The sequence below is a fragment of the Phascolarctos cinereus genome, unplaced genomic scaffold (genome assembly GCF_003287225.1).
Source record: "Phascolarctos cinereus isolate Bilbo 61053 unplaced genomic scaffold, phaCin_HiC Scaffold_9;HRSCAF=440, whole genome shotgun sequence".
In the NCBI taxonomy this organism is placed as follows: domain Eukaryota; kingdom Metazoa; phylum Chordata; class Mammalia; order Diprotodontia; family Phascolarctidae; genus Phascolarctos; species Phascolarctos cinereus.
In genome coordinates this window covers 197,490,935-197,516,674 of record NW_027556402.1, presented here as the reverse complement: position 1 = coordinate 197,516,674, position 25,740 = coordinate 197,490,935, and the positions used below count along the sequence as shown (strand labels likewise).

Genomic DNA, 25,740 nt, shown 5'->3' with positions numbered 1-25,740 from the left:
GAAAGTGGAATGTCGTGTCTTGTCAGGTAGTAGTGTATATCACTCATTCGTGTTCTTCAAGCAGGGTCTGGATAACTGCTTATGGTTATGTAGTTATGTAGAGGGAATTGTTTTTAGATGTGACTTAGAGCAGGCTGCTGAAGTTTTCCTTTTGACTGTGAAATTCTTTGATGTGATAGGTAAATTTGTGTTATTTCTTCTTGCGTCTTGTCATGCCTTGATTTTTTTTTTTGTGATAACAATTAAAACTTGAAGTGTATGGACCTTTATTTGGAAGTCTTGTTATGTATATGCAACATTTGCCTTTTTTTTTTGTGGGGGAGGTGAGGAACCCGACCTGTGATTTAATTATTATACAGAATTCCTAGTGAGGAAAATCCCTCTACCAATGCGGATTGGCATCTGCTGTGAAATGCATAGTCTTGCTTAGGGGCACTGACAGTTTGTGTAACATGTCTAGGGCTGGGCAACAAAAAATGTCAGACTAGGAAATTGAACCGAGGTTGTTCAAACTGAGGAGGCTCACTCTATGCCATACTACTTTTTTACTTCTAATTAAGTAATAATAATTTTTGCTTTGTTCATGGGAGTGATATGAAGGGAATTAATTTGCTTTGATGGATCTTTCTTCTCATGGATGCACATGAAATAAAACCCATTCATGCCTTCTTGTCCTGTGTGACTCAAGTTCATGTTTTCCCATAAATTGTAAGCATGCTGGGAACCTTCTTCCATATCGCTTCAAGTTGTGTGGATTCCAGCAGAGTGCATGGGCTGTTATTGGTTTTCCTTCGTTTCACATCTTTTCTGCTCATATATCTCTCTGACATCCTCGAATTCCTTCTTTTGCCCAGGTGTAAATTTCACATCATCTGCTTTCTCTCCTTTTTTCCTCATTCTAGTCTCAGAGGAAGAAATCACTCATTTCTTTGCAAACTGCAGCCCCTTTAAGATTTGTGTATTTGATCCATTTCCCACCTATCTCCTTCATGAGCTTACCCCTTTGATTGTTTCTGATCTCTCCTTAATTTTTAATCTGACCTTATCCTTTGATTTCTTCCCTGCTGTTTACAGAAATGTCCTGATATTCCCTATCTTTAAAAAAAAAAAGAGCTTTTCATTTGGTCTTGACATCCCATCAAGTTACTGTTTTAGACCTATTTCACAGCCAAACTACTTGAAAAAAGCCATCTATCTACATTCTGTGTCTTCTCTGTCTCCATTTCCTCTCCTCCTTTTTAAAAAAGTGTTATTTTAAAAATTCTGAACTTTATTAGCACCAAATAAAGTGAATATTTCCATATACAAAGTATATCAGAGAAAAGATTGTACATGGATCTTCGAATCTTTCAAGTACGATATGCTTTTCCTTTTAAATGTGTAATAACTTCAACATATAACTTTCAAAGCTGTTCTGTTTGTTTTTTTTTCTTTTTTCTGGTTTTCCTTCTCTTCTGAGCATTTAAAAATGTTTCAATGACCCTCTTTTCTTTCTGTACATTATTTTTGTTAGGTGAAAGAACCTATAGCTAGGTCCATTCCCTCACCCTCTGACCTTCCTCCCTGCCATTAAAAAAACAAAACAAAACAAAACAAAACATAGCCCTAGTAACAAATATGCATAGTCAAGCAAAACAAATTTCCATATTGACCAAGTCCAAAAATGTTTGTCTCATCCTGCTGTGTGAGGCCATCACCTCTCTTGTCAGAAGGTGAGTATAGTGCTTCATCAAGTCCTCTGGGATCATGGGTGGTCATTGATTGATGACCGTTGATAAGAGTTATTTACTCTTTTAAGGTTGTTTTTTGTTACAGCACTGATCTTATGTGAACTGTTGTTATCTGGGTTCTACTCACATGACTCTATATCAGTTCATACAAGTCTTCCCAGATTTTTCCGAAACCATCTATTTGATATTTCTTATGGTACAAGAATGTTTCACATTCATATACTGCAGCGTGTTCAGTCATTGCCCAGTTGATAGGTATCTTTGTTTCCGTGCTTTGTTGTAACAAAAATAGCTGCTGTAAGTGTTGTATAGATGGATTATATATTCCTCTTTCTTTGATCCCTTTTGGTTTTAGGCCTGGTGGTGGTATCGCTGGTTCAAAGTATGTACACAGTTTAATGACTTTTGGGGCATAGTACCAAATTGCTTACCAGATGTAAGCAGGGGCTTTTAATGTCTTTTTCTTTTTTATCTCCAGCACATGGTATTCAGTGGGTCCTTAATGAATGCTTATTGATTGGATTGAATAAAGAACATATTTTCCTGTGCAGTCAGTTGGTAAGATATTGCAGCTTTTTCATGCAGGTGCCTCTTATGCATTCTTTGGATAATCAACAACTTTAATTCTTCAGAGATTGTGGATTACTTGTGAGCTATACGTGATAGAATACCATGGTCTCAGAAGAGTTTGGCCCATCTACACAGGAAAAGCCAAGTGGATAAAAAAAAAATATTGCTCAGATTGTTATATACAAATGAGTAGCTCTTAGATCTAGTCTGTCAGTACACATATCTTGGGACATTTACTGTGGATGGGCAATGAATTGAATCCAGAACTGAACAGGAGAGTCTAGAATGCTTTTGGGAAGTGATACAGTGCTTTTAGTGACCTCAAACTTTTCCTTGAAACAAATCTCCATCTTTTTTTCTAACCATAATGTTCTTTTAGTAATGTTGTAATATAAATTTAAAATACTTTAATTAAAGGTTTCATGTTAAGGTTAAATTCAGTGAAAATCTTAAATAATTTGCACGTATTCTCTACAGCCATTGGCCACTTTACTCCTTCCTTGGCCTTCTAGGTTCTCTTCCAGACTAACTGACCTTACCTTTACAGTCTACCTTCTTTCACTACTGCATGTGAATATACCCAAAGGCTCACTCTGTACTCACTCTTTTGGACTAAATTATCTCTATGCAGTTAATTCCCAAATTCTAAATGCAACCCTAAACTGTCATCTAAACTGTAGTCCTATATTACTTACCAATTTCCTTCCAGATATCCTCACATGGAAGTCCTGTTGACATCTCAGATTCATCCAAGACAAAACTCATATTTCCCACCCCAAGACCAACACTTGTCCAAGATCTCCTATTTCTCTGGATGATAACACTATCCTAAATAACCCAGGTTTTCAGTCTCAGGGTCTTTGACTTCTTTCTTTTTCAACCTAATGTCCAGTTAGTTGCTGAGTCTGGTTGTGCTTCCTTCCACAGTATTTCTGGCTTGGCTGCTACCCTAGTTTAAGCTGCTCGTTCCCGTTCACCTGTACTATTACAATAGCCTCCTCCTAATTGGGCCTCCTTCCTCCAGCTTCTCTCCTCTTCAGTCCATCTTTCATGAACTGAGAAATGTTCAGATTTGAACATGTCATATACGTACTCAGAAATTTTCAATGGCCTCTTGCCTCTTCTAGGATCAAAACCAAAATTCTTTACCTGACATTTACAGCCCTACACAGTCAGACTTCTAACTACCTTTCTAGTATTATTTCATGTACCTCCCCTGCACGTACTTTCCATTTTAGTAAAATTGGCCTTCTGGCTGTTCTCTGTGCACATTACATCTCCTTTCTCCATGCCTTTGCACAAGTGATCCCTTGTGTCTGGAATTTACCTCTTCCTCACCTCTGTCTTGTAGAATTCCCAGCTTCTGTCAAAGCATGGCTCACATGTCACTTCGTACATGTAGGCTTGTCCCTTCCATTCTTCTCACTTTCTTTATCTTGAAATTAGTTTTATATACTTTGTCTCTGCTTGTATATGTGTTGTCTCTCTGACAGAATGTAAGCTCCTTGAGGGAAGGGACAATTTTTTCCTTTCCTATTTCTAACATCTGGTGTAGTGCCTTTACTTAGTATATACTTAAGTGTTTTCTAAATTGAACTGAATTCTATAAGCAGGAATCTTTATAATTTTTTTCACTTTTAGGATTTTTTTGTTTCAACATATGCAAAACCCCATTCTGCTCACAACTGAATTCTCTGCAGTGTGCAGTCTCCAAAAACAGTTAAGCAAAATGACATATAAAAAATAAACTTATAGTAGTGTAGCATTATACTTTAATAGTTTTGTTTGTTAAAAGAGCATGTACTTTATTGCTTAGTATCATTGTTGTCTGACAGTTTAAAAATCTGACATTTGTTGCTGTTCAGCAGACACTTAAAGTTGTCTCTACATAGTTATAGTAATTGTATGTTATATTGGTTCGCTTATATATTTTGTGATTCACTTTGCATTACCTAAAATGCTGATCTTCCCATATTGTTCTTCATTGATATCTTTTCTTATGGATTAGGACTATTTAATTGCATTCCTGTACCACATTTTGTTCAGCCATTTCTTTTATCATTAGGCCCCTGGTTTGTTTCCAACTTCTAGTTATTATAATGGTGCTGCAATAAATGAGGGGAATGAATGAATTAAAGAGCATGTATTTAAGTGTTTACTATGTACCAAAGTCCCAGGGTACAGGTTTTCATGGGAGGAGGAAGCTGACGTGTCTTAGAGATAGCTGTCTTTTCTTGGCAACCTGCCTGTCATGCCTAATAGTGGGCTCTTTGGATCAAAGAATGTGGATAATTCTGTAACTTTTAATACAGAGTCCCTTGCCCTAATGAGTAGTAGTCTTCTAGAAGTACAAATGGTTTTACAAAATGCTTGGGCCAATTTACAAATCTAGGAGTGAATTTCCTGTGCTTTCTCCCCTATGTCCTAGCTTTTGTTATTTTTACACCTTTTATAGGCATGAGTATGTCTATAAATATGAAGTGCTTGTCTCATCTTTTTTTTCAAATTTTTCTTAATTAATAACCAAACTTATACTGAGAAGAGGGCTGCTATAATTAGCCCTTCCAGAAAGCTTTGCCCATTTCTTGGAATGAGGAAAGGCTATCGTAACTACTTTATTCTAAATTTATAGTACCATTGCTATTGTTTTTAAGGGACAAGAAGTAGTATCAACGTTCATTTCCTTCCTTCATTTTACAGTTTTTGCATTATGTAGCCCTGTCTTCAGGTAAGTGTATTAGGAAAACTTTAATATAAAACCTAAGAGCACTGGCCCTTGAGTCAAGAGGACCTGAGTTCAAATGTGGCCTCAGATGCTTGACACTAGCTGTGTGACCCTAGGCAAATCACTTAACCCTAATTGCCTCACCAAAAAAAAAACCACCCAAAAAATAATAATATAAAACCTAAGGTACAGTCAGATGCCTTTCTAACTATTGCTATTCAGCAGTTATGAAGTACCTGCTGTTTGTTAAGGCATTGTGCTAGGTTTGAAGATACGTATTTTTGGGGTGATACAGTATGTACAGAGATGAGTAAATAAGCAATAACAAATGGAGTGGTCAGAGAAAGTTTCCCAGAGAAAAAGATGGCACTTGTTCTGAAAGTTGAGGGAAAGATGCAAGATTCTGAGAGAAAAAGATGAAGGAAATGCATATTAGGCATGAAGAGTGGCTTGTGCTAATATACAGAGGTAGAAAATGGAATATTGAGTCTTGGAAACTGGTTGTAGTCTAGTTTGGCTAGACTGTTGTGTGTGTGTACAGTAATATACACTATGGTTGGTCAGAACCAGATTAAAAGGGTCTTTTTTCTTTTTATTTAAAAGGATCTTCTACCCCCTACACTTAGTAGTATTTTTTCCCCATTTACATGTAAAAATAGTTTTCAATATTCATTTTTATAAGATTTTAAGTTCCAAATTTTTCTCTGTACCCGCCCCCCAAGACAGCAAGCAATCTGATATAGGTTATACATATACAGTTGGGTTAAATGTATTTCCACATTAGTCATGTTGTGAAAGAAGAATCAGAGCAAAAGGGAAAACCAGGGGAAAGAAAAAATAAACAAAAAAAAGGTGAAAATAGTATGCTTTGATCTGCATTCAGACTCCATAGTTCTTTCTCTGGATGTGGATGGCATTTTCCATCACGATTCTTTTGAAATTGTCTTGGATCATTGTATTGCTGAAAAGAGCCAAGTCTATCATAGTTGATCGTCTAACAATGTTGCTGTTGCTGTGTACAATGTTAAGAGGGTCTTAAATATATGACTAAAGTGCTTGTATTTTATCCTGGAGAGTAGGAATCCACTGAAGAGTTTTGAACATAGAAATAATGTTCTTCAGACTTGTGCCTTACTTCAGTGGTCTCCAAAGTAGGCTCTCTAGGAACTATGGTTTGACTCAAAAGGGGCTTCTCAGCAACCATTATGAGGGTTATGTCTCATCCTCCCTGGGAGGGAGGGGTTTGTCTCTATTACAGCCACACTTGCTTTTATCCTTCTACACCCCTTCACTTCTCTCTCTGTCTCTTCTCTTTATAAAGTCTTAACCTGTATTATTCAGAACCAGCTCCTTATAGCAATTATAATTTACCTGCTACCTGGACACTAGCAATAGCAGCTGTACAGGTGCTACTGGAAAAATCGCTAAACATCCTCAGAAATACCCACCTCCTGGTCCCAGATTACTTCATACCTATGGCAAGTTCCTTCAGAGGGCAGTGACTGAAGAGTAAGAGCTTCTTGCTGTTTTTGTTGTGGAAGGGTCACGTGAAGAGTGTTTATGAATAGACTTGTTATCTCAGGCTTTCTTATAATCTCACCCCCATCTTCTAATCTTCATTATTGTTGTTGAGGGCACCACAGTCCTTCCAGTCATTAAAGTTCACAACCTCAGTGTCATCATTGACTCATCACTTTCACTCACCCTACCTAGATGGCCTAGCTTGGACACGGCTGTCTTTTTTCAGTCACTTTTCTGTCATGACAAATAGTGGGTCAAAAGATATGAATAATTTTGTAGCTTATATAGTCTTTTAGTAGTCGTGGTGGTAGCAATAGTTTTATGAAGCTGTAACACAGTCAGTTACATTATCTACCTTCATAATATCTCTCCCATCTATTTCTATCTCTCTGTTCACATAGCTGTCACCCTAGTTCCAGTTTGTATCACTTCTTTTGTGGACTTTTACAATAGCCTCCTAAATGATCTCTCTTCCTTAAACATCTTCCCTCTCTAATCCATTTTCCGCACAACTGTCAAAATGATTTTCCTTAAACACAGGTCTGTGTCACTCCCCTCTTCTGTTAACTAGAGTGGCTCTGTATTGCTTTTAATAAAGATCTTCCCTTCCCAGATTGAATTTTTTCTTTTTTGGGTAGGTAAAAGGGTCCTTGTTTTGCTTCATTTCTTACCTTACCTTAATTACTTGAATGGGTGTTGCCTCAGACAAACTGAGACCTCGGAAAGACCTTAGCTCAGAAATGCCAATGCCTTCCACTGCATCCAGTATCATCTTCAGTTGTACTGATCTGTGTCTTGCCATTGGACCCAGATGGCTCTGGAGGAGAGAGTGAGACTGGTGACTTCGCATAGCCCTGCCTCACTTAAAACCAATTTCATGACATTAGTTTCCTGAGGTTATTGGTCCTCTTTCAGAATGAAAGATAAACAAGATCAAATACTATTTTAAACTTTAAAATTTTCTATTTTTGTGTTTTATAATGTACAAAATTATTAGAACAGTACTGAAGCAAACAGGGTCAAGTGCCTTATCCAGGGTCACACAGCTAGTGTCTGAATCTAGATTTGAACTCAAGAAGATGAATCTTCCAGATTCCAAGCCCAGTGCTCTATCACACAGCAAAGAACTGTCAAAGGCAAGACTGAAGTCTAGAGCAATGCTTTTTCTACTTTGTCATGCTGCCTCACAAGAGTCAGAGATTTGTGTGGAGGACTAGACATGAGTAGGGAAGAGGTAGTGCTTTAATTAATAAGCAGAATGTAAGCAAAGTTATAAAGGTAAGGAAGCTCCTGTGTTTGGGAAATGGAGTGGTTCAGTTTGTCTAGTATTGAATTTTTGCTGAAGTGGGGAGTAGTTTGGTGAAATAAAGCTGTAAAGGTAGTTTGGTGCTAGATTATGAGGAGCTTCGAATACCCATGGGTAAGGCATTTAGACTTAATTTTTGTTAGGCATTGGGGAAACATTAAAGATTTTTGAGCCAAGAAACGAGATAATTAGAACTGTGTATTAGGAAGCTTAATCTGGCAGTGGAGTAGAGAGTGGACTGGAGAGAGGAGAGACTAGTAGTTTGGTAGAGGGAGAGCTGGTAGTTTGGTTAGGATGTTGTAGTAAAGGCAGGAAGTAGCCATTGAATTGAAAAGGATGGAATGGATATGAAAGATTCTGAGATAGAATTAACAAGATTTAATGAACTGGCTATGGCAGTTAAAGGAGAAGGAAATAACTGGAGGTTTTGAGTGTGGGTGACTGGGAAAATTTTGTTACTATTAACAGCAGTATGAAATTCAGGACAAAGGTGATGACAGAGGAGTTCCAGCAGGACATCAGAGTGGAAATGTGTGGATGGTAGGGAGGAAAGAGGGGGAAGCATTTGGAAATGAGGTGACTGGGGGTGGAAATAGGAGGGGCAGATTTGAATCGGCCACAAAGATGTGATAGTAGAATTCCTGCAAGTAGATGAAAAGTGCATCTGGAGAATACAGAAAAACACAATTAAAGATAAAGCTTTGGGACTAAAGGGTGGGAAGAGGAAAAAAGAATTAATAGAGACTGAAGGAAGTGGTCAGGGAAGTAGAAGGACAATCAGGAGGGTTCAGTGCTAGATGTAGATTATTGTTCGTGTAAGGAGTTGGATTAGATGACCTTTGTGGTTCCTTCTCATGCTGAGATTCTGTGCCAGAGAAGGTAATGGTGGAGAGTTGTTTACCAATGAGAGAGTAAGGATTTGAGGAGGCCCAGTGGATTAACCAATTAGGTCATTAGTGACCTTTGAAAGAGCGGTTTAGAAGAGTGGGGGAAGTGAATATAGATGGTAGGGAAACAAAGATGCTTAATACAGACTTCTTTCAAAAAGGTCAGTAAAGGAAAGGGGATAGCTTAGATAGTAACTGCCTTCAAGGGGTGGTGGATTGAGGGAGTTTTTGTTTTTTGTTTGCTCTTTTTTGGCGGGGAGGGTGAGACAGTTGGGGTTATGTGACTTGCCCAGAGTCACACAACTACTATGTGTTATGTGTCTGAGGCTGGATTTGAACTCAGGTCCTCCTGACTCTAGGGCCAGTGATCTATCCACTGTGCCACTTAGCTGCCTCCCCTCCCCCCCCTTTTTTTTTTTTGCTTTTTTGTTGTTGTCGTTAGGCAATGGGGTTAAGTGACCTGCCCTGGGTCACACAGCTAATAAGTGTTATGTATCTGAGGCCGGATTTGAACTCAGATCCTCCTGAATTCAGGACTGGTGCTCTATCCACTGCACCACCTAGCTGCTCCTCCCTCCCCTTTTTTAAAAATAAAGAATAGCATAAACTTGGTCATGTTTATAGGTAGAAGGGAAAAAAACCAGCAATGGAAACAAGGAGATGAAGTACACAAAAAAGTCCAAAATTGAACTTCATTATTTTTACACAATTTTTCATCTTTTAATTCCCCTATTTTTATTAATGTTACTACCTTTGTCCGGATTACCCAGGCTTGAAACATGTCATATTTAACTTCTGCTTACTGCAGTATCTTCTTCATTCAAAATCCTGTTGTTTTTTTTTCCCTGTCTCTATCTTTCCATTCCCGTTGTGACCACCATAGTTGAGCTCCTTATCAGTTCTTGCCTGAATTCTTGATTGTAAGAGCTGAATTCCTCTCCTTCTCCAGTTCATTTTACCAACATTACTGACAGGTTAATTAATCTACTCAAAGTAGTTGTTTTCAAAAGGTAAGTTTGTTAAATGTTCTGTAAAATTTTGGAGGTTATGTTGAGCAAAAAATTATAAATAATTTTATTTCATATAAACTTCACTTACTTAGTAATATAAGTATAGTATTTGCAGAATAAACAAAACTTGCCTATTGTATGCACTAATCTTAACAATTTAGAACTAAGAAAAAAACAATGAATCTTCTAACTGAAAAAGAAGACTATAAGTCTCTCAACTGCCCTATAGTATTGCCAACTTAAATATTCAGTGTGCCATAATTCTTAACAGCAAAGATTTCTATGGAGTGAATAAAAAAGAAAAAATTTTGGGAACCACTATTCAAAAGTATGACTTTAATATTTTCATCCTTTGTTCCAAACCATTCAACTGCCTCTTTGCCTACTGAGTAAAAAGTACAAACTCTTTAGCTTGATTACCATATAGTTTCCAGAAATTCCCAGACTTATTTGGCCTACTGTCTCCTTTAAAAAGAAAAATTCCTCAACACCCCCCTGGAAATCTGTTTTCTTTAACCCATTAATGGTTTTTTGAAATTTGTGTCATTTCAAAAAATACATAAAACATTTTAAAAATGCATATTCAATTTAATAATTTATTGTTAAATTTGTAAGGTTTTTCCTCCATTGAAATTTTGATGATGCAGTATTTCATCATGTAACCATAGAGTATCGTATTGTAAACAAGTCACTACAGGCACATATTCCTGCAGATGCATGTTGGACTTGCCAACAACAACATCCTGCCAACACTTGCTTGTTAAGAGCTATTGGCGGACTTGACCACTGATTGGTTATAACTTGCATTTTGTTTGTTTATTTGGAAAATAATGTAATCACTTCGACTTTAACTCTGTTACACAACAGATGAAACATGTACAAATGGTTTTTCAAAATTTTCTTTTCTTGTTTTCTTTCGTTATGCTTCCACCATCCCCTTATTTATTCAGTGTCCCTACTTGGACCAGTGGCTACTACCACCAACCTGGATCATTCCAGTGCCCCCCAGGGGGCGATATTGCCCACTTTGGGAACTTCTGGTCCACTCTTTCACATACACTTCTGCCAAACAAGACTCTTGACCATCTCTCAAACATACCCTATGTTTCCCCAGTTCATTATTGTTTGCTGTAGTTATTCCATCTGCTTGGAATGATCTCTCCTTCTCTGTCTATTTAAATGCTGCCCATCCTTTAAGATCCAGCTCAAATGACTTTTGGTAGGCTATGTTGTTCAGTCGTTTCAGTTGTATCTGGCTCTTCGCAACCCCGTTTGGGGTTTTCTTGGCAAGATACTGGAGCGGTTTGCCATTTCCTTCTCTAGATAATTTTTACAGATCAGTAAACTGGGGCAAACAGGATTAAGTGACTTGCCCAGGGTAACATGGTAGTGTCTGATGCCACATTTGAACATGGGTCTTCCTGACTCCAGGCTTGGTTCCCTATCCACTGTACCACATAGCTGCCCAGTTTGCTAGAATATAGAGCTAGAAAAGTCCAGAGGTTTAATTCAGCCCCCTCATTTTTCAAATGAGAAAACTGAGGACCAGGTAAGTTTAAATTATTTACCTAAAGCTATACTAGATCCATGAAAAATTTACCTGATTCTCCCAACTGGTCCTGATCCATTTGAGCTCCATAGTGTTATAGCATTTTATACCTGGTTTTCAGCACTTACAGCTTGTTGCATAGTTTGTTTGTATAAATGTTTTTTCGTCTTCTGTACTGCAAGATCATTTCTGGTGGGGGACTGTCTTAATTTGCCTTTTTAGCCTGCACAGCAATTAATACAGTGCTCTTTGCACAGTAACTGTGTAGCTAGACTAGAGAGAGATAAAGAATAAAAGAATAGCTTTTACTTTTATTAAAATGTTTTTTGAAGCGATTGTATTTTAAAAATTTACTATGAAAAGTAGGACTGTTTGCTGAATTTTTCCTGCTATTGCCATTAATTGATGTATTAATAATATGAAGTTTGCTTTGAATTCCTAAACATGAGATAAAGTATACTCTACTCTAGTTATTCCCATAATGTGATGTCATTAATAGTGGCAAAGAATGTGAATATCAAAGATTAAAGGAGAAAATTGCTTATTTGTAGGTGGGGAAATAGGGATAAGGAATAGACTTATGATTTCTTTGGCATAGGGAGTTCCCTGTTGAAAAAGTACCTGTTATCAGTGTAGGCTTGCACCTTTTCTGTAACTTAGAAACTTGGAGTTGCCTGGAACACTGAGAGGTTAAATTAGTTTCCCAAAGTCACACAGCCAGTCATTATATGTCACAGGTGGAACTTAAACCCAGGTCTTTTTGCCTCCACTGCCAGCTTTCTATCCACTACTAAAGCTGCCTCCATGTGAATAGGGAGAAAGGGAGTTAATTTCAAATTAGTTGTATCTTGGGTCAAGAATTCAAACCTTAACAAAGATACTTGACCTGAATGATTTCTTTAATGTATAACAAGATTGATTGATATTTCAGATCTAGTTTCTAGAAGCAATAATATAGAGATAGAAATGGTCCTGGTTTTTTTAATTTTTTACAATGGTTAAGGATACTCTTATCAAAGAAATTAAAGCCATCTATTGTCATGTGAAAAAAATGCTCTAAATCATTATTGATTAGAGAAATGCAAATCAAAACAACTCTGAGATACCACATCATACCTAACAGATTGGCCAACATGACAAAACAGGAAAATGATAAATGTTGGAGAAAATGTGGGAAAATTGGAACACTAATGGGGTGTTGGTGGAGTGGTGAAATGATTCAACCATTTTGGAGAACAATTTGGAACTATGCCCAAAGGGCTATAAAAATGTACATACCCTTTGACCCAGCAATAGCACTTCTGGGGCTATATCCCAAGGAGATCATACAAATGGGAAAAGGACCCACATGTATGGAAATGTTCATATCAGCTCTTTTTGTGGTGGCAAAGAATTGGAAATTGAGAGGATGCCCATCAGTTGGGGAATGGCTGAGTAAGTTGTGGTAAATGAATGTAATGGAATACTATTGTGCTATACTAAATGATGAACAGGCTGACTTCAGAAAAACCTGGAAAGACTTGTATGGTCTGACGCTGAGTGAAATGAGCAGAACCAAGAGAACGTTGTACATAATAACAACCACATTGTGCAACGACTAATATTGATAAACTTAACCCTTCCCAGCAATACAAGGATCTAAGACATCTCCAGAGGCCTCGTGATGGAAAATGCTATCCACATGCAAAGAAAGAACTATGAAAATTGAATTGCTATTTTTTTTCTCTTCTGTTGAGTTTTGTTTCCTCTTTCTGATGGTTCCTCCTATTGGTTTTAGTTTTTACTTACAATACCACTAATGTGAAAATACGTTTAATGGTAATGTAAATGTATAGCCTGTATCAGATTGTGCGCCGTCTTGGGGAGGGTGGTGGGGAGGAAGGGGGAGAAAAATTTTGAACTCAAAAGAATATGGAAGTGATTATTGATAAATCAAAATAAATTAATTAAAAAAAAGGATTCTCTCTTCAGAGTAACAAACATTTATTAACTGTTTAGGGCCTGGTTATGAAACGATACATAGGACATCTATAGGAACTAGGGATATAATCTTAATGGGGGAAGAGGACAGGTACACAAATAGTTGATTAAAGGAGAGTGATAATCTAGTGTAATATTTAAAACGTTTTTAGAATGGTTTATTTTGTTTTTCAAGTTATCAGTTCTCTGAGGAGAGGCAGCTTGGTGTAGTGGATAGATAGTTGAAATCACAAGTCTAGTCCTTGTCCAGTTCTATCACATCATTTACCTATTGAAACATTTTCCAGGTTATGAGGTCTAACATGTAGAATAGAATTGCTAAGAGAGTAGGGCTTATGTGTTTTTAAAAATTGTTTTTGTTTTGAACTTAACAAGTATCGACATGAACATTTCCTTATATTAAAAAAAAATTGGAAAGATTGCATATTGAAACCACAAATCTCACTGTGTCTAGTTCATTTCTTTCTAAAAGAGAGTATAATTAGTTGTCAGCTGTTAATTTCAGTTCTTTCTTGCTTGTCTCTGTCTCCCTCTGAGCCTCTTTCTACTCACTTCTGTGCATTCTTTTAAACGAATCATGGATGCTCTTTTCTTTCTTTTCCTTTTTTTGACATCATTATCACTAGCTCCCTGTTTTGCTCCAGTCTTCCCAGTTCTTTTTCCCCAAACACCCTTCTTCCATTTTTGCAAGTAAACATAGTTAAGCAAAACAAATCTCCACATGTCCCAAAAATGTTTGTCTTATGCAACACAATGAGTCTATTACACTCTGTCAAAAATTTGGGCACATTCTTCATCAGTTTTTTGGAGAAGTGGTGGTTTGTTGTATTGGTCAGTTCCTAAGTCTTTCAAAGTTGTATATAATTTTGTTGTTATTGTGCAAATTGTTGTTCTGGTTTTTCTCACTTCATTTAGCATTAGTTCATATAAGTCTTACCAGGTTTCTCTAAACCTGTCATTTTTGGTACTGTGCAACACAGTGCTATTCCATTATATTCATACAGCACTATTTGTTCAGCCATTCCTCAATTGATGGACATCCTCTTTGTTTCTACTTCTTTGTTACAACAAAGCAGGTCATTATGAATATTTTCGAACCAAATGAGTCCTTTTCCTTATCTTTGATCTCTTTGGGGTAATGCCTAGTAACAGTATTTCTGGGATAGGGAGTTTGCCCAGTTTAGTGATTTTTTGGGGATATAGCTCCAAATTGCTTTTCAGAATAGTCGAACCATTTCAGTGCTAATCCAACAATATCAGTGTGACTGTCTTCCCCTGGGCTTCCAACAATTGTAATTTCTTCTTTTGTCATCTTGCCAAACGGATGAGTGTATAGTAGAGCCTAAGAGCTGTGATTTTCTTTTCTCTTGTTAGTGATTTAGGACATTTTAAAATTGTTAATAACTTTCTTCTTTGGAAAACTGTTTATTCACATCTTTTGATCACTTAGCTATTGACAAATGACTCTTGATCTTACACGTTTGAATCGGTTTGATATTAAATCTTTATCAGAAAAATTTGCTTCAAAGACTTTTTCCCATTTAAGTTTCCATTCTAATTTTAACCTCATTGCTTATTATGTGACCTTTTAAATCTGAATTACATATATCCATCTAAAGTTTATTGTAGTTTATGGTATAAGATGTTGGTCTAAACTTATTTCCTAGTTTCCCAGCAGTTTTTGTAAAAGAGTAAGCCCTTGTTTAGTGGTTTAGCTGTACTACTGTATTTGTTTGCTACTCTGTGTTTTGAACCTCATCTGTTCCACTGATCAACTTTTCCATTTCTTAAAAGGATTTCGTGTGTATATATGTTTTGATTGTATATAGAAAAAAATAAGTCCCTCGATCTGTGGGTTTTTATTTTATTGTATAAAATATTTATTTTTTGCGTGCCATCTTGGGATGGGGGAGAGACGAGATGGGGAGAAAGTTTGAAACTCAAAATCTTGTGGAAGTGAATGTTGAAAACTAAAAATAAATAAATTAATAAGAATCAAAAAATATTTATTCTTATAATAGGAATGGTTGGAAGTTGTACTTTTAGTGGGTGGAGAGGATTTTGCACATTATCTTATATCTGGGTACTTAATTTGTTGAATTCAGAGGATGCCCATTGTCACCTTTATTATTTAATATTGTACTAGGAAATGTTAGCTTTAGCAATAAGAGAAGAAAAAGAAATTGAAGGAATTAGAATAGGCAGTGAGGAAACAAGACTCTATCTTTGCGGATGATATGATGTTATACTTAGAAAATCCTGATAGTCAAACATGGTGGCTTGCTGAAAGTGGCTGTCGTGTACTACCCCTGCAGGAGCCCAGCACCTGCCTGCCATGGCCCACCTTCCGCAGCTGGTAGTCTTTGACCTGGATTACACTCTCTGGCCCTTCTGGGTTGACACTCATGTGGAGCCCCCATTCTGCAGGAACAGGGATGGGAGTGTGTGGGACAGCAATGAGAATATCGTGAGGCTATATCCAGAGGTGCCCGATGAACGTCTGCATGGCCTGGGGGTGACCATCGCTGCTGCCTCCTGGACAGGTGAGATTCGAGAAGCCAATCAGCTCTTGGAGCTTTTTGACCTTACTAAATATTTTGCACACAAGGAAATCTATCCAGGCTGCAAGGTCACACATTTTGAGAGATTGCAGCAGAAGAGTGGTATTCCCTACTCTGAAATGATCTTCTTTGATGACGAGAAGTGGACATTATAGATGTCAGCACACTGGGTGTCACCTGTATTCACGTCCAGAGTGAAATGAATCTGTACACTCTGACTAAAGGCCTAGAAACATTTGCAAAGTCTTGAGGCAAACTCTCAGATTCAGCCCTGCAGATGGGAGCCCTGACCATGGACAGGAAGAGAACAAGAATGAGGCTCATCTGTGAATTGTATAAAACATTTGTGTGTGAGCATACAAGACCCTTCCCTTAGTATACGTCTTCTTTGTCCTCACATATATGGGTCAACAACACTGCCCAGTACTGATTCCAGGTTTTGCTTCCCAGTGCTGTCCGTTCCTTGGTGTGTTATCACAACATCCTTTCCTCACAGCAAATAAAACTTCTTATGACATAAAAAAAAAAGAAAATGCTAGGGAATCAACTAAAAAACTCTTTGAAATTATTAGCAAATTTAGCAAAGTTGCAAGATATAAAATAAACCCACATAAGTCATCAACATTTCTATATATTACCAACAAAGTCCAGCAGCAAAATGTAGAAAGAGAAATTCCATTTAAAATAACTGTAAACAATATAAAATACTTAGAAGTCTACCTGCCAAGATAAACCCAAGAACTATATGAATGGAACTATAAAACTCTTTTCACACAAATAAAGTCAGGTCTAAACAGTTGGAAAAATATTAATTGCTCAAGGGTAGGCCAAGCTAATACAATAAAAAATGTGTTCAAATCTGGCATCAGACACTAGGGTGTTAACCCTGGGTAAGTCACTTAACCCTTATTAAAAATTCTTTTAAAATGCTAAAATTGTTTTAGTTGTATTTTTTTTTGGACACATGCTTTAGCTAGAAGATTCTTCAGTGTGCATGTTGGGCACAAAGACAGTACTGCCAAAGCTAATTTACACTTTTAAAGCTATACCATTCAAACTATCAAAGAGATACTTTACAAAACTTGATAAAAGTTACAATTCATGTGAAGAAAACAAGATCTAAAATAATAAGGGAAATTTTTTTTTTAAGGTAAGGATTAGTGGGGAATGGCACTTTCAGATCTCAAACTATATTATAGAGTAGCAGTCACTAAAATAATTTGGTAGAGTTAAAAAAAAAAGAAAGAAGGAAAGGTAGGTCAGTGACACATGCTAGACAAAAGAGAATCAGAAATAATAGAAATCAGTAATCCAGTGTTCACTATACTGGAAAACATAATTTACTCAGGTAAGAGCTATTGGAGAAACTGGAAAATAGTCTGGCAGAAATTAGGCTTAAGCCAACATCTTGTGCATTAATATTCACACAGCTTTAATTGCATTTGTAAAATTCTTTTTTTTTTTTTTTGGTGAGGCAGTTGGGGTTAAATGACTTGCCCAGAGTCACACAGCTAGTGAGTGTCAAGTGTCTGAGGCTGAATTTGAATTCAGGTCTTCCTGACTGCAAGGCCGCTGCTCTATCCACTGTGCCGCGAAGCTGCCCCTGTAAAATTCTTTTAGGATGCTTTTGTAACCATTCTAGATTGAATCAAAAAATTTATTGTGGTAGTTGAAAGAATTTAAGTGTTAAGGTAACTAGAGACTTGGATACTTCTTTGTTATGTGACCTCATGAGCTCTTTGAGCTTTTTTCTTCATCTGTAATATAGGTTTAATCCAGGTGGTCCAGGTAAACCAGGACTGTTAAGAGGAAAGTGCTTTGTAAAGTATAGAACACTATGTAAGTACAAAGTTGCAGAAATTTTCATAGAGATAAAAATGTTTCTTGTTTATTCTGGGATTTGAATAGTTGGATCTTATGATTCCAAGTTCAGTGCACTTTTCTGTTGTACCTTGATGTTTCATACTTCAGCATATGTTGGACTTGGTTGCTTCTGAGGTCCCTTCCAGTTCTAAATATATGATCTCATGGTTCTCTGTTCCAGATATTTTGCCTTTTTGGTCATAGTAAGCTTTCGTATAAAATAACCTTGAGTTAATGGAGACTCTGATTGCAGAGTCATGGAATGTAGCTTGTTGAGTGACTAGAAGAAAAAGGTGCTATTTAGTAAATGGCTTGAGTGTAGCCTACAGTAAAGTCTCTAGTGACTTGCCACAGGACTTTGTCCTGGAGTCTTCTATTTGCCACTTTGCTTCCACTTCCATATATGAGTGGTTTCCCTCTTTTAGAAGGTAGCATGCACAGATTGTATTGTATTTATATTGCCAGAGTTTAGCGCAGTACTTGCCACATGTTAAGTCCTTAATAAGTGCTTTTCATTTATTGATTCGTTTGGTGGTGATATATAGCTAGGATTTGTGCGTCTTCCAGGTCATTGGGCTAGGTAAAGTTATATTCTAGCTCAGAAATTCTGTGAAAATCCTTTTTTTTTTTCACTGAGGTAATTTGACCCAATAATTAATTCTGTAAGCATACTTGAGGTGAAAATTAGTTATTTCTATTTGTCAGTAAATGGGCAAACAACCAATTTAAGTGAATTCAAATGCTTTTTTTTTCTTGTTCATTAAAAAAACATTCTTCCTTGCTGAGATATATTAGTAGAGCAATGAATTACATTTTTGAGTGCAAAATTTAATAATTCAGCCTTTTGGAATATCAATTATCTGGACTCCTAAAACTCTTCTGCTATTTTACTATGCAAGCCTTTCAAAAAGATATGGGGCAAAATTTTCCAGCATTGTGCTGATATGACTGGGGTTATCTCTTGCAGATAAGGATGGTTGAATTTTTTGTGTGTTTTACCTGGTGGACGGTTCCTTGATTAGTTTTGTCTTTTTTCTTCCAGTGATGTATAGTAGCATCATAGGATTTTAGATTTTGAGCTGAAAGGAACCTAGTGCTAGATCACAGTCAAACAGCTTACTTCCCTGACATTACCATTTTTTTTTTTCAGACAGAGCCAAGAAATTAAGCTTCAAATTGGTTTTTGGTGTTGAAGGGGATGGTTTCCTGGTTTTAGTACTCCTTCTCCTTGTCAGGAACCTGGAAGAATTAGCATTCATGGGTAGGAGTGGAAGATAACCTGCCTTTTAAAAATTTATTTTTAAGTGAGAAAAAATCTTTTTTTAACCTCTCCTCTCTGTTTAAAAAAAAAATCCTTGTAACAATATACGTATGTTCAAGGAGAGCCTAGTCTTTTCTGTAAAATGAAAGAACAAATCTGTTCTCAGGAGTGTTACTTGTAGAACAGAAAAGGTAACTTCCTGTTCCTAATAGTTGTAGATATGGATCATAGGATCATAAATTGAGAGCTGACATAATCTTTTCCAGCCCCTTCATTCTTCAGATCAGGAAACTGAGACCAAGAGAGTTTAAGGGACTTGCCCAAAGTTACAGGTTTTAAACATGGGTAGAATTTAAACATAGGTGATCCAACTCAAAATCCAGACTTCTTTTCATTGCCTGAGTGTATTATAGAAAAAGTGCTATCATTTATTTGGCAGCTTAATTTTTTTAATATATTGTATTTTTTAAATGGCACTGTTAAAATGTTGGAGTGAGGAAGGAACCTTTGGAAGCCCTCTCAAATTCCCTTCCAAAGAACTAGAAAACCACCTCAGAATTGATCTAGGCGCAGGGAAGCAGCTTACTGGCCCAGCAATAAAGGTCTTTCTCACTGGGATGGAAGGAGGGGAGTGAGGTTTAAGAGCTGCAGGAGCCAGCCTCACAGCAGGGGGCATGCAACAAGACTCCAACCTGGGGCAATCCACCAGCAAGACCCCATCCTTCTGTAAACCAGCAGACTTTTAGGTAAGTAAGCTGTCTGTGCAGCTCAGCAAGGCCCCACCCCAGCGACCTCACTCCCAGCGCAAGCCACCAGGGAGGCCTGGACCTACATTGCTGAGCAGTAGTGAAGACCTTTGGGGCAGACCAGCAACAAGATCCCTCCTTTAGGGCCATAGCAACCCAACAGCAAGGCCGCACTCTTGGAGCAGGCCAGCAGCTAAACCCCACATCTGGGGGAGACCAACAGGGAGGTACCACCCCCCATTACAAGCCAGAAGGGAAGCCTACCCACCTGAGAAAGCAAGCAGCTAAGCCCTGAGGCCCAGTGAAATGCAGCAGTAAGACCTAGAGCCTCAGCAAAAAAGCTTGAGACAGTGAAGGACTCAAGCCCAGCTCTCTCATAAAAACATCAAGTCATAAAAAAAGGCAGAAAAAAAAATAAGCACAATGCAAACAAAAAAAAAGTTTTACTATAAAAAGTTACTGTGGTGATAGGGAGGACCAAGGTATAAACATAGAAGAGGACAGTAGTGTCAAAATGACTACATGTGAAACCTCAAAGAAAAATGTAATTTGGTCTCGGTCCCAAAAAGAATGCCTGGAAGAGCTTAAAAAGGATTTTAAAAAACAAATTAGAGAAATAGAAGAAGAATTGGGAAAATAAGAGTAATGCAAGAGAATCATGAAAAAAGCATCAATAGCATGGGAAAAAGATATACAAAAACTTACTGAGGAAAATAGCTCCCTAAAAAATAGAATTGGCCAAACGGAAAAGGAAGTACAAAAACTCATTGAAGAAAATAATTCCTTAAAAATTATAATTGAACAAATAGAAACTAATGATTCTATGAGATGTCAAGATACAATAAAATGGAAATAAAAAATGTACAGAAAAATAGAAGAAAATGTGACCTTTCTCGTTGGAAAAACAACTGACATAGAAAATAGATCCAGGAGAGATAATAAAACAATTACTGAACTACCTGAAAGCCATGATTTGATAAAAAAAAAAAATCCTGGCCAGCATCTTTCAAGAAATTATCAAAGAAAACTGCCCTGATACATTAGAACTAGAGGGCAAAATACAAATTGAAGGGACTGCATTGATCACTGCCTGAAAGAGATCCCAAAATGAAAACTCCCAGGAACGTCATAGCCAAATTCCTGAATTCACAGATCAAGGAGAAAGTGTTGCAAGCAGCCAAAAAGAAACAATTCAAATGTCATGGTGTTAGTCAGGATTACACGGTATTTGGCAGCTTCCATGTTAATGAACTGGAGGGCTTGGAATATTTTATGCTAGAAGGCAGAGGAGTTAGGATTACAACCAAGAATCATCTGCTAAGCAAGATTGAATATAATCTTTCAGGGGAAAAAATAGACATTTAAATGAAATAGAGGACTTGCAAGCATTTCTAATTAAAAGACCAGAGCCGAATAAAAGATTTGACCTCCAAATACAAGACTCAAGGGAAACATAAAAAGGTAGAAAAGAAGCAAGAAAGCGAAAACATAAGAAATTCAATAAGGTTTAAACTGTTTATATTTCTATATAGTAAGATAATATTTGTAACTTTTAAAAACTTTGTTACTATAATGGCAATTAGAAGGAGTGTATGTAGACAGAGGATGTGGCTATAAGGTGATTTTGAAGGGGTGATACCCCAAAAAACAGAATAAAGGAGAAAGAAAATTGACTGGAAGAAGAGGGGGAAGATTGAATGGGGCAAATTATCCAACATAAAAAAGGTATGAAAAAGCTATTATAAGGAGGGGGAAATGGAGGTAGGGGTGATGGGCAAAGCTTAAACTTTTCTCTTAACAAAATTGGCTCAAAGAGGGAATAACATGCACACTCAGTTGGATATAAAAATCTGTCTTACTTTATAAGTAAAAAGGGATGGGGGTAATAGAAGAGGGGAGGGAGACTGATGAAAGGGAGAGTATATTGGGGAAGGCATTGACCAGAAGTAAAACATTTGTGAGGTGGGAAAGATTGGAGAGTAAAGGTGGGAGGGAGGAGATAAAAAAATAACATGGAAGGAGATACACAGGTATCCTAACTATAAATGTGAATGGGATGAACTCACCCATAAAATGGAAACAGCAGAATGGGACAATATGTTGTTTACAAGAAACATGTTTGAGGCAGAGGGATACACATAGGGTAAAGATAAGGGGCTAGAGCAGGATCTATTAAACTTCAGCTGAAGCAAAGAAAGCAGTTATGATCTTAGTCAAAGCAAAAGCAAAAAAAGATCTAAAGAAGTGATAAAGAAGAAAGCTCTGTCTTGCTGAAAGGTACCATAGACAATATAATAATATCAATACTAAACATATGTGCACCAAATGGCATAACATCTATATTTTTGAAAGAGAAATTGAATGAGTTACAGGAGGAAATAGATAATAAAACCATACTGGTGAAGGACTTCAACTTTCCCTTCTTAGAATTAGATAAATCTAACCAAAAAATAAACAAGAAAGAAGTTAAGGAGGTGAGTAAAATTCTGGGAAAGTTAGATATGATAGATCTCTGGAGAAAACTGAATGGGAATAGAAAGGAATATACCTTTTTCTCAGCAGTACCTGGCACCTACACAAAAATAGACCATATATTAGGACATAAAAACCTCATGACCAAATGCAGAAAAGTAGAAATAGTAAATGCATCCTTTTCAGACCATAATGCAATAAAAATTATATTCAATAATGGACAATGGAAAGAGAGATTAAAAATTAATTGGAAATTAAATAATCTACTCCTGAAAAACGAGTGGGCCAAAGAACAAATTATAGAAACAATCGATAATTTCGTTAAGGAAAATGACAGCAATGAAACAACATGCCAGAATTTATGGGATGCAGCCAAAGTAGTACTTAGGGGAAATTTTATATCTCTGATTGCTTGCATCAATAAAATAGATAAAAAGCAGATCAATTAATTGGGCATACAACAAAAAAAAAAAATAAAAAAAGAACAAATTAAAAATCCCCAATAAACACCAGATTGGAAATCCTGAAAATCTAAGAAGAGATTAATAAAACTGAAAGAAAACCATTGAACTAATAAATAAAACTAGAAGCTGGGTTTATGGGGGAAAAAATAATACTAGAGAGAAAACATTGGTAAATTTGGTTTTTAAAAAAAAGGAAAGAAGAAAACCATATTACTAGTATCAAAAATGGAAGGGATGAATTCACCACCAGTGAAGAGGAAACTAAGACAATTGTTAGGAGCTATTTTGTCCAATTATATGCCAATAAATTTGACAATTTAAATGAAACGGATGAATATCTACAAAAATATAAATTACCCAGATTAACAGAAGAAGAAATAGAATACTTAAATAATCCAATCTTAGAAAAAGAAATTGAACAAGCCATCAGCAAACTTCCTAAGAAAAAATCCCCAGGACCAGACAGATTCACAAACAAATTCTACCAAACATTTAAAAAACAGTTAATCCCAATGCAGTATAAACTATTTGGAAAAATAGGTGGACTCCTACCAAATTCTTTTTACAACACATACATGGTACTGATACCCAAACTAGGAAGAGCCAAAACAGAAAGGAAGTTACAGAGCAATTTTCCTAATGAATATTGACGCAAAAATTTTAAATACAATACTAGCAGAGAGATTACAGCAATATATTGCAAGGATCATATACCATGACCATGTGGGATTTATACCAGGAATGTGTAGGGCTGGTTCAATATTAGGAAAACTATCAGCATAATTGACCGTGTCAATAACAAAACCAGCAAAAATATTGATTATCTCAATAGATACAGAAAAGGCCTTTGACAAAATACAGCACCCATTCCTATTAAAAACACTAGAGAGCATAGGAATTAATGGAACTTATCTTAAAATGATAAATAACATTTATCTAAAACCATCAGCAAGTATTATCTGTAATGGGGGATAAGTTAAAGGCTTCCCAGCACGATCAGGGGTGAAGCAAGGATGCCTATTATCACCTCTATTATTTAATATCGCACTAGGAAACGTTAGCTTTAGTAATAAGAGAAGAAAAAGAAGTTGAAGGAAATGGAATAGGCAATGAGGAAACAAGACTCTGTCTTTGCTAATGATATGATGTTATACTTAGAAAATCCTAGGGAATCAACTAAAAAACTCTTTGAAATTATTAACAAATTTAGCAAAGTTGCAGGATATAAAATAAACCCACTAAGTCATCAACTTTTGTATATATTACCAACAAAGTCCAGCAGCAAAATATAGAAAGAGAAATTCCATTTAAAATAACCGTAAACAATACAAAACCCAAGAACTATATGAATGCAACTATAAAACTCTTTTCACACAAAAAAAGTCATATCTAAACAATTGGAAAAATATTAATTGCTCAGGGGGTAGGCCAAGCTAATACAGTAAAAATGACAATTCTACCTAAATTAATCTATTAAGTGCCATACCAGTCGAACTATTAAACAAAATTTTATAGAGCTAGAAAAAAATAACAAAATCCACTTGGAAGAACAAAAGCTCAAGGATAGCAAGTTAATCAGTGAAAAAAATGAGGAGGAAGATAGCCTAGCCATACCATATCTAAAACTGTATTATAAAGTGGGAATCATCAAAATAATCTGGTACTGGCTAAGAAATAGAGTAGTGGATCAGTGCAATAGATTAGGTGCAAATTACATTATAGTAAGTGACCATAGTAATCTAGTATATGATAAACCCAATGATCCAAGCATTTGGAACAAAAACTCACTATTTGACAAAAACTGCTTGGACAACTGTATGGCAGAAACTAGGTATAGGCCAACATCTCACACCATATACCAAGATAGGTCAAAAAGTGGTACATGATTTACACATAAAGGGTGATAGCATAAGCAAATTAAGAGAGCATGGAATAGTTTATCTCTCAGATTTATGAATAAGGAAAGAATTTAGGACCAAAGAAGACATGAAGAACATTATAAAATGTAAAATAGATAATTTTGATTATATAAAATTAAATTTTTTTTTTTGCACAAGCAGAGTCAGTACAACCAGAATTATAAGGAAAACAGAACTGGGAGAAAAGTTTTGCAACAAGTATTTCTGATAAAGGCTTCGTTTTTCAAATATCTAGAAAACTGAGTCAGATTTATAAAAATACAAGTCACTCCCCAATTGATAAATGGTCAAAGGATATGAACAGTTTTCAGACAAAGAAATCAAAGCTATCTATAGTAATTAGAAAAAATGTTCTAAATCACTGTTGATTAGAGAAATACAAATTAAAGCAACTCTGAGGTACCACCTCATTAGATTGGCTAATATGACCAAAAAAAGAAAATGAAAAAAGTGGAGGGGATGTGGGAAAACTGGGACACTAATGCACTATTGGTAGAGTTGTGAACTGATCCAGCCATTCTAGAGAGCAGTCTGGAACTGTGCCCCAAAGGCTATAAAACTGTGCTTACCCTTTGATCCAGCAATACCACTGCTAGGTCTATATTCCAAAGACATCCCAAAAAATGGAAGAAAGACCTATTTGTAAAAAAATATTTTGTAGCAGCTCTTTTTGTGGTGGCTAAGAATTGGAAAGCAAAGAATGCTTATCAGTTGGGGAATAGCTGAACAGGCTGTGGCATATAATTATAATGGAATGTTACTGTGCTATAAGAAATGACAAATATGATGATTTCAGAAAAACCTGGAAAGACTTACATGAACTAATGCAGAGTGAAGTGAACAGAACCAGGAGAATGTTGTACACAGTAACAGCAATACTGTATGATGATCAGCTGTGAATGACCTTGCATTGACCTCAGCAGTTGATCCAAGACAATCCCAAAGGAGTAATGATGAAGCATACTACCCGCCTCCAGAGAAAGAACTGATATTGACTGAATACAGACTGAAACATGCTATTTTCACTTTCTTTTTTTTCCTTTATTTGAGTCTCCTTGTACACAATGACTAATGTAGAAATGTTTTACATAATTGAAAAAGAGGGGCTGTTGAAAATTTCATCTGTTTATGAGGATGAAGGAGAGGACAGGATGGTTCACTGGACAGAGCCCTAAA

The 25,740-nt window shown here is 36.4% G+C and overlaps 1 protein-coding gene and 1 pseudogene across 5 annotated transcripts in view; both read left to right on the top strand.

Moving 5' to 3' along the window:
* The window catches only part of FAM193A (family with sequence similarity 193 member A), a 218,901-nt gene that overhangs the window by 5,638 nt on the left and 187,523 nt on the right, over nt 1-25,740 (top strand). The window lies entirely within an intron of this gene.
* LOC110212230 (magnesium-dependent phosphatase 1 pseudogene) lies at nt 15,323-16,568 on the top strand (annotated as a pseudogene).